Source organism: Populus euphratica, unplaced genomic scaffold (genome assembly GCF_000495115.2).
Source record: "Populus euphratica unplaced genomic scaffold, PopEup_1.0 scaffold157.1, whole genome shotgun sequence".
NCBI lineage: Eukaryota > Viridiplantae > Streptophyta > Magnoliopsida > Malpighiales > Salicaceae > Populus > Populus euphratica.
The window spans coordinates 175783-183260 of NW_011500044.1; the positions used below are offsets into that span (position 1 = coordinate 175783).

Sequence of the window (7478 nt, forward strand, 5' to 3'; positions counted from 1 at the left end):
AATCCTCGAAATGCCGAACAAAAGGTGGTGGGCCCTAATTAAATCACGATGTGATCCATGGATCAACTCTATTGGATAGGCGGTGTGCTCCGGATGCTTCATGGACGTGTCCTGATCTCAACATGGTGAAGAGGAGTTGACCTAGAAAGAGCAAAAACTCTTAAGTCAGGTAGTGCTCTCCGGATGCTTCATGGACGTGTCCTGACCCCAACACGATGAAGTAGAGAGAAGTAGAGGATGAAAAAATCCTGGTTGGCAGAGAGTGGATGGATAAATGATCATTTGAGAAGAGGCTCGGTAGTCCTTTGTTCGAGGGAAGGATTGTTGGGTATGCGACCAAAATCCCACATTGGTTAGAAATGGGGAGGATCAAGGGTATATAAGGATGTACAAATATCTCCATTGGTATGAGGCTTTTTGGGTATAACCCAAGAACAAATCCATGAGGACTTAGGCCCAAAGTGAACAATATCATACCAATATGAAGATAAGTAGTGTTCGTAATCCTTACACATACGACCAGCACCTCACTCCTTCCATTGCCACCATCTTCATTCTGAAACCAGTAAGCCTCTTCCTTTACACTACACAATGCGAAGGTAATTATAATTAACTTTGCACTGTGCAGCGCGGATGAATAATTCACGATGGCTGCTCTTCCCAACGCCGATCACTGTGCCGATTCATTAGCTTGGACTAATAACCAGGTCTGAGCCTCGAGCCCAACCAATTCATTTTGGTTTTGAATTAAGGATGTATTTAAAATACACTCTTAAACCTTATCCTTTTTATTTTATTTTCTATTATTTTAATATTTAGCTAAACGAATTTGTTTTTAATATTAGAAAATTATAAAATAATTTGTGGATCCTTTTGAATTTATTTGAAAGTTTCTCTTATTTTTTAGGATATTATTTTTTAGGATATTTCACTGTATATTTGATATATGAATTTTTATTGTAAAATATAAATTTGATATTTGGTATATTTTATTTAAAAAAAGAGATAAAAATATGAATGTTTTTTTTTTCATTTTATTAGTTTATTCAATGGGGCTAAAGCAAAAAAATACTATATGTTTTTAAAATTATATAATATTTATTAATATTAAAATTAAAATTATTTATAATTGAATATTCAGTGGAGTTAAAGCAAAAAGTATTATAGGTAAATCATTAAAGATAAAATACAACAAACTCTTAGCAATATAAAATTAAAATAATTAATACAATTTATTTTAAGTATGGCATTTAAAAAGTGATAATATTATAATGTTATGTAATGATTTTTTAAATAAAAGTTTTTTTTTAAATATAAAATACTACATTATATTATTTTTCATGATATAATTTTTAAAAGTTATCGAGATGTCAGTGACAGCGTAAGAAAAGGTGCTGAATAGTTCAACAGTGTCTGTATATGGAGGGCAAAGTGTTTAATACTATATTTGCCAACCTTCTCACAAATCCATTGTCGTGTATCAACTGAATTTGAGAGGGTCAAATTATGCTCCGCAATCAACATCAAAGATTGCAATCATAGGTCTAATTCTTCTGGACGCAAAATCCATAACACATGCATATGCTATAACAATATCTTGTTGAATAGATAGACTGCATACTCCAGGAAATAATTTTGCAAAGATTGTCCTTAAACCTAACAATCAGTCCAGAATCTAGTCCTCTTTCCATTTCCAACCCTTGATATAACATCCCTTTAAAAGGCCTCTGAAACCGAATCATTATTTCTAATAATGAAAATATATTATTCGAGATTGGAGAAAATGAACATTAGAAAATATATCCATCATAACCAAAAAGAATGTAAAAAGTTGGGAAGAAATAGGAGATTTAATCTATTAGTTAGTCAATATTTTCTATTTATATGTGTAGAGTCATATACAATTGCTGTTTTATGGTATTTCCTATGCATATTATATAATAAAGCTCGGGCTGGGGAGTTACTTCGAGGAAGAAATCAAACAATCTCTAGACATCATAGCAGCTTCGATCAAGAATAAAAATCTCAAAGTGGAAGAGAATCTTTATGTCACTGCATTACGCTTCAAGCTCCTCAGGCTGCACGGATATGAAGTTTCACAAGGTGAAAATACTGGGAGAGGTTCCTTTTGTTCTCAAAACTGACCATGGATATCTATTTCTTTTTTTATGTATTCAAAAGACTAGTGGGGTATTTATAAACCCTTCACGTCGTCATAATATAGTCTTCTTATTATATTAATTAACATGGAGAAATTATAAAATTATGCTAACTTGAATTTGATTATCTGGAATTCAGGTGTCTTCAATGGCTTTTTCGACGGCACTTTTGACAAAAGCAAATGCACAGATGTTAGGGGCTTGATCGAGCTCTTCGAGGCCTCACATTTAGCTTACGAGGGTGAAGCTACGCTGGATGACGCTAAAGCCTTTTCAACTAGAATTTTAACTGGTATAAATTGCAGTGCCATTGAAAGCGACCTTGCAAAACAAGTGGTGCATGTCTTAGAACTTCCTTCCCACTGGAGAGCGTTGTGGTTTGATGTCAAATGGCACATCAACGCGTACGAGAATGAGAAGCAAACAAATAGGCATTTACTTGCCCTGGCTAAAGTGAACTTCAACATGGTCCAAGCCACCCTCCAAAAAGATCTAAGTGCATGCAAATCTCGCAAGGGCAGACAAGTAAGTACGGCTGATATACAAAATTAGCGTAACACTTGCCGTACATATTTCTTCGCCGCTTGCCTTCATTCATAACAGTCGTCGGCCATTACATGTTTTGCTAGCTAGTGCTGTAAACATGTGAGTCAACGAAGAGGAGAGGAAAAGGAAAGAAATCTTACATGGTTCGTTAAAAAATGGAAGAGATGAAAAAGAAAACCAATTGAGTTGGTGTGACGTCGTGAAGTGGAACTTGGAAAAGAAGGTTGCTGAGCTCAATAAATGTCTTGTTACTTTTGTCCAAGCATAATTTATCATTAGAATAGACTAGATAATTCACCTGTATTATATATCCTGTGGATTAGATTATATTTTTTTATTATAAAAATATATTTAAATATTGCTAATGTTTTTTTTGTTGTTAATATTTTATTAACAAAAAAAATATTTAAATAGTGTAAGCATTGATTCATTAAGTACTATAGAGAATTTTTTAAGAGAAAGGAGTGGGTGATCAATGCCTTGTGGTGATGAAGGTAACGTAAGAGGATGAGATGTGCTCTATTTTTAAAATGATTGGAAAATGGGGTAAATTGTATTTTTAAAAATTTAAATTTTAAAAATATTTAAAATTTTTTATATGTTTTAAATTATTTTGATATACTAATTTTAAAAATAATTTAAAAAAATAAAAAATTATTTAATTGTTAATAATATTTTTTTAAATAAAATATTTTAATTATATAAGGATTGTCCCAACATGGCTGAATCTGCGAGTTCAAATGTAATTTACACAATTTTTAAAATTATAGTTTAATTAAAAAAATTTAAGATGATATTTTTTTTAATATTTAGATAATAACATATTAGATTGAATTGAATCACCTTATATTAAAATACAAAATTAAATCAAATTCTAAATTTTCTCTTTAATTATGGCCTAATAATTCTCAAACCTCGATTATTAGTTTAATTTCAAACCCCAACTATGTTTTTTATATTTTTGTGATTTTCAAGATGTTTTGACACACAAAAATTAAATAAAAACAAAAAAAAACAAAAAAATAATTAAAATATTTAAAATTATTGAAAAGACATAATTTTTTCCCTACATTTTCCTTATCATTTGTTTCTGTTCTTGCTTTTTCCCTCTTTATTCTTCCTTTTCATTCTCTGTTCTGCTTTTATTTCTCTTTTATCTATCAATAATGTTCTCCCTTCTCTGCAATGGTTTTATGGAGATGCTACTGTTCTTGGTGGTTCACAATGACAACTTTGTAGTGGTAGAAAACAGTTTATGGTGGTTTTTCCCCCGTTTTCTTTTATTACTCATGTTACTTTCCTGGTTTTCTTTCTCTTTCTCTCTCTTTTTTCTTGTTTTTGTTCTCTCTCTCTCTCTCTGGTTTCAAAAAACAGTCTCCCCCTCTGTTTCTTGTTCTCCCCCCTTCCCTCTTTGGTTCTTTGTTTTCTTTATATTTTCTCCCTTGCCTTTGTTCATCTCTATTTCTTTCACCCAAAATTTCTCTACCTCTCCTTCATTCCATCCTTTGTTTTTTAACTCTGGTTTCTCTTCCCCTTAGTCTTGTCTCTTATCTCTATGTTTTATTTTTTTTTCTTCGTTTTTTTCTTCTCTTCAACTCTATTTCTCCCTCTGTATCTTCTTTCAATCTCTCTCGTTCATCCTAAATCTTCTCTCCAACCCCCCCTCGTTTTTAGTCTTTATCCTTTCCAAAATCTTCCCCCTCTTTTTTGTCTCCCTCCTTTGCCTTTTAATATTTATAGGCAGGGGGAGAGAGGGTCACCCTGCTCTGTCTCGTCATGCTGCAGGGCAGAGTGGTGTGGGGAGGTTTATGTTCAGCCACCTCAAACACAGCGCGAAGGTAATTATAATTAGCTTTGCACTGTGCAGCACGGATGAATGATTCACGCATGATTGCTGCTCTTCCCAGCCCCGGTCACTGTGCTGGTTCATTAGCTTGGGCTAATAACCAGGTTGACCCAGCTCCCAAAAAAAAAACAGAAAAGAGGAGCTGGTAGGCCCAAGTCTGAGGCCCAGCCAATTCATTTTAATTTGGAGATAAGGGGTGTGTTTGATAAAACACATGTTTAAACTTTATTCTTTTTATTTTATTTTATATTGTTTTAATATTTGATTAAATAAATTATTTTTAAATATTATAAAATTATAAAATAATCTTTGGATCCTTTTGAATTTATTTATAAGTCTCTTATATTTTTTAGGGTATTTTATTGTATATTTGATATGTGAATTTTTACTTAAAATACAAATATAATATTTATTTTATTTTATTTTTCTTAAAAAAAAGATAAAAATATAAATGTTTTTTTTTTAATTCAATGCCACTAGAGTAAAAATATACTATATGTTTTTTAAATTATATAATATTTATTCAGAAATATTATAGCAAACTATCAAAGATAAAACATAACAAACTCTTAGTAATTTAAAATAAAATCATCAATATAACTTATCTCAAATAAAATATTTAAGAAATTATGATATCTTTTATTTTGTATTATAAAATCTTTGCTAAGTAGTTAAAATTTTTTTTCAAAAAAATACAAAATGTCAATGTTATTTTTCATGATTTAATTTTTAAAAATTATCGAGATATTAGCGACAGTGTAAGAAAAGGTGCTGAATAGATTCAACAATGTCTACATATAGAGGGCAAAGTGTTTAATACTATATTTACCAACCTTCTCATAAATCCATTGTCGTGTATCAACTGAATTTGAGAGGGTCAAATTATGCTCCGCAATCAACACCAAAGACTGCATAGCGTCAAATTCTTCTGGACGCAAAATCCATAACACATGCATATGCTATAACAACATCCTGTTGAATAGATAGACTGCATACTCCAGGAAATAATTTTGCAAAGATTGTCCTTAAACCTAACAATCAGTCCAGAATCTAGTCCTCTTTCCATTTCCAACCCTTGATATAACATCCCTTTAAAAGGCCTCTGAAACCGAATCATTATTTCTAATAATGAAAATATATTATTCGAGATTGGAGAAAATGAACATTAGAAAATATATCCATCATAACCAAAAAGAATGTAAAAAGTTGGGAAGAAATAGGAGATTTAATCTATTAGTTAGTCAATATTTTCTATTTATATGTGTAGAGTCATATACAATTGCTGTTTTATGGTATTTCCTATGCATATTATATAATAAAGCTCGGGCTGGGGAGTTACTTCGAGGAAGAAATCAAACAATCTCTAGACATCATAGCAGCTTCGATCAAGAATAAAAATCTCAAAGTGGAAGAGAATCTTTATGTCACTGCATTACGCTTCAAGCTCCTCAGGCTGCACGGATATGAAGTTTCACAAGGTGAAAATACTGGGAGAGGTTCCTTTTGTTCTCAAAACTGACCATAGATATCTATTTCTTTTTTTATGTATTCAAAAGACTAGTGGGGTATTTATAAACCCTTCACGTCGTCATAATATAGTCTTCTTATTATATTAATTAACATGGAGAAATTATAAAATTATGCTAACTTGAATTTGATTATCTGGAATTCAGGTGTCTTCAATGGCTTTTTCGACGGCACTTTTGACAAAAGCAAATGCACAGATGTTAGGGGCTTGATCGAGCTCTTCGAGGCCTCACATTTAGCTTACGAGGGTGAAGCTACGCTGGATGACGCTAAAGCCTTTTCAGCCATACTTTTAACTGGTATAAATTGTAGTGCCATTGAAAGCGACCTTGCAAAACAAGTGGTGCATGTCTTAGAACTTCCTTCCCACTGGAGAGCGTTGTGGTTTGATGTCAAATGGCACATCAACGCGTACGAGAATGAGAAGCAAACAAATAGGCATTTACTTGCCCTGGCTAAAGTGAACTTCAACATGGTCCAAGCCACGCTCCAAAAAGATCTGAGTGCATGCAAATCTCGCAAGGGCAGACAAGCAAGTACGGCTGATATACAAAATTAGCATAAAATATTTCTTCGCCGCTTGCCTTCATTAATAACAGTCGTCGACCAGTACATGTTTTGCTAGCTAGTGCTGTAAACATGTGTGTCAACGAAGAGGAGAGGAAAAGGAAAGAAATCTTACATGGTTTGTTAAAAAATGGAACAGATGAAGAAGAAAACCAATTAAGTTGGTGTGACGTCGTGAAGTGGAACTTGGAAAAGAAGGTTGCTGAGCTCAATAAATGTCTTGTTACTTTTGTCCAAGCATAATTTATCATTAGAATAGACTAGATAATGTTAGATAATGTTAGGATGCTGGCATGCAAACCTGACAAGAAAAAAGGTAAGGATAAGATAAAATGAGAAACAACACACAAGAATTTACGTGGTTCATCCAATTTGGCTACGTCCACGAGCAAGTATAGAAGGATTTTATTAAGTAATGTGAGAATACAACTTCTCTCTAATAATAGGAGAACAACAAAAATCTCTCTATTATTAGGAAAAAAAACACCTCACTTACTATCTCACAAATACCTCACAATTTTGTGGGATTACTCTCTTCTCACCCTCTCTTCTTTATCTCTTGTGTTGTGTATAATGCTTGGATGCATTGCCTATTTATAGGCAAGCATCCATACAAAAGACAAGGATAAGGTAGGCGGCACCAAATTTGTGCCTAACATTATTGACAAATTGGTGCCTAGCATTGTTGACAAAACATTGTTGACTTTGTCAACAATGTTAGGGTGGTTTCACATTCTCCCACTTGAAGACTTTGATGAGTTAATCAAGTCTTCACACTTGATCATCTGTGATTCTTCTATCATTTCTATACTTGCCATCTTCATGCTGCTTAC

General features: G+C 32.6%; 1 long non-coding RNA gene across 1 annotated transcript; it reads left to right on the forward strand.

Moving 5' to 3' along the window:
- The first annotated feature begins 5867 nt into the window (after window positions 1-5867).
- LOC105107358 (uncharacterized) lies at window positions 5868-6361 on the forward strand. Its single transcript, XR_838863.1, has 2 exons — window positions 5868-6029; window positions 6225-6361. It is a non-coding gene; the product is annotated as an uncharacterized LOC105107358 (long non-coding RNA).
- The last annotated feature ends 1117 nt before the right edge of the window (window positions 6362-7478 follow it).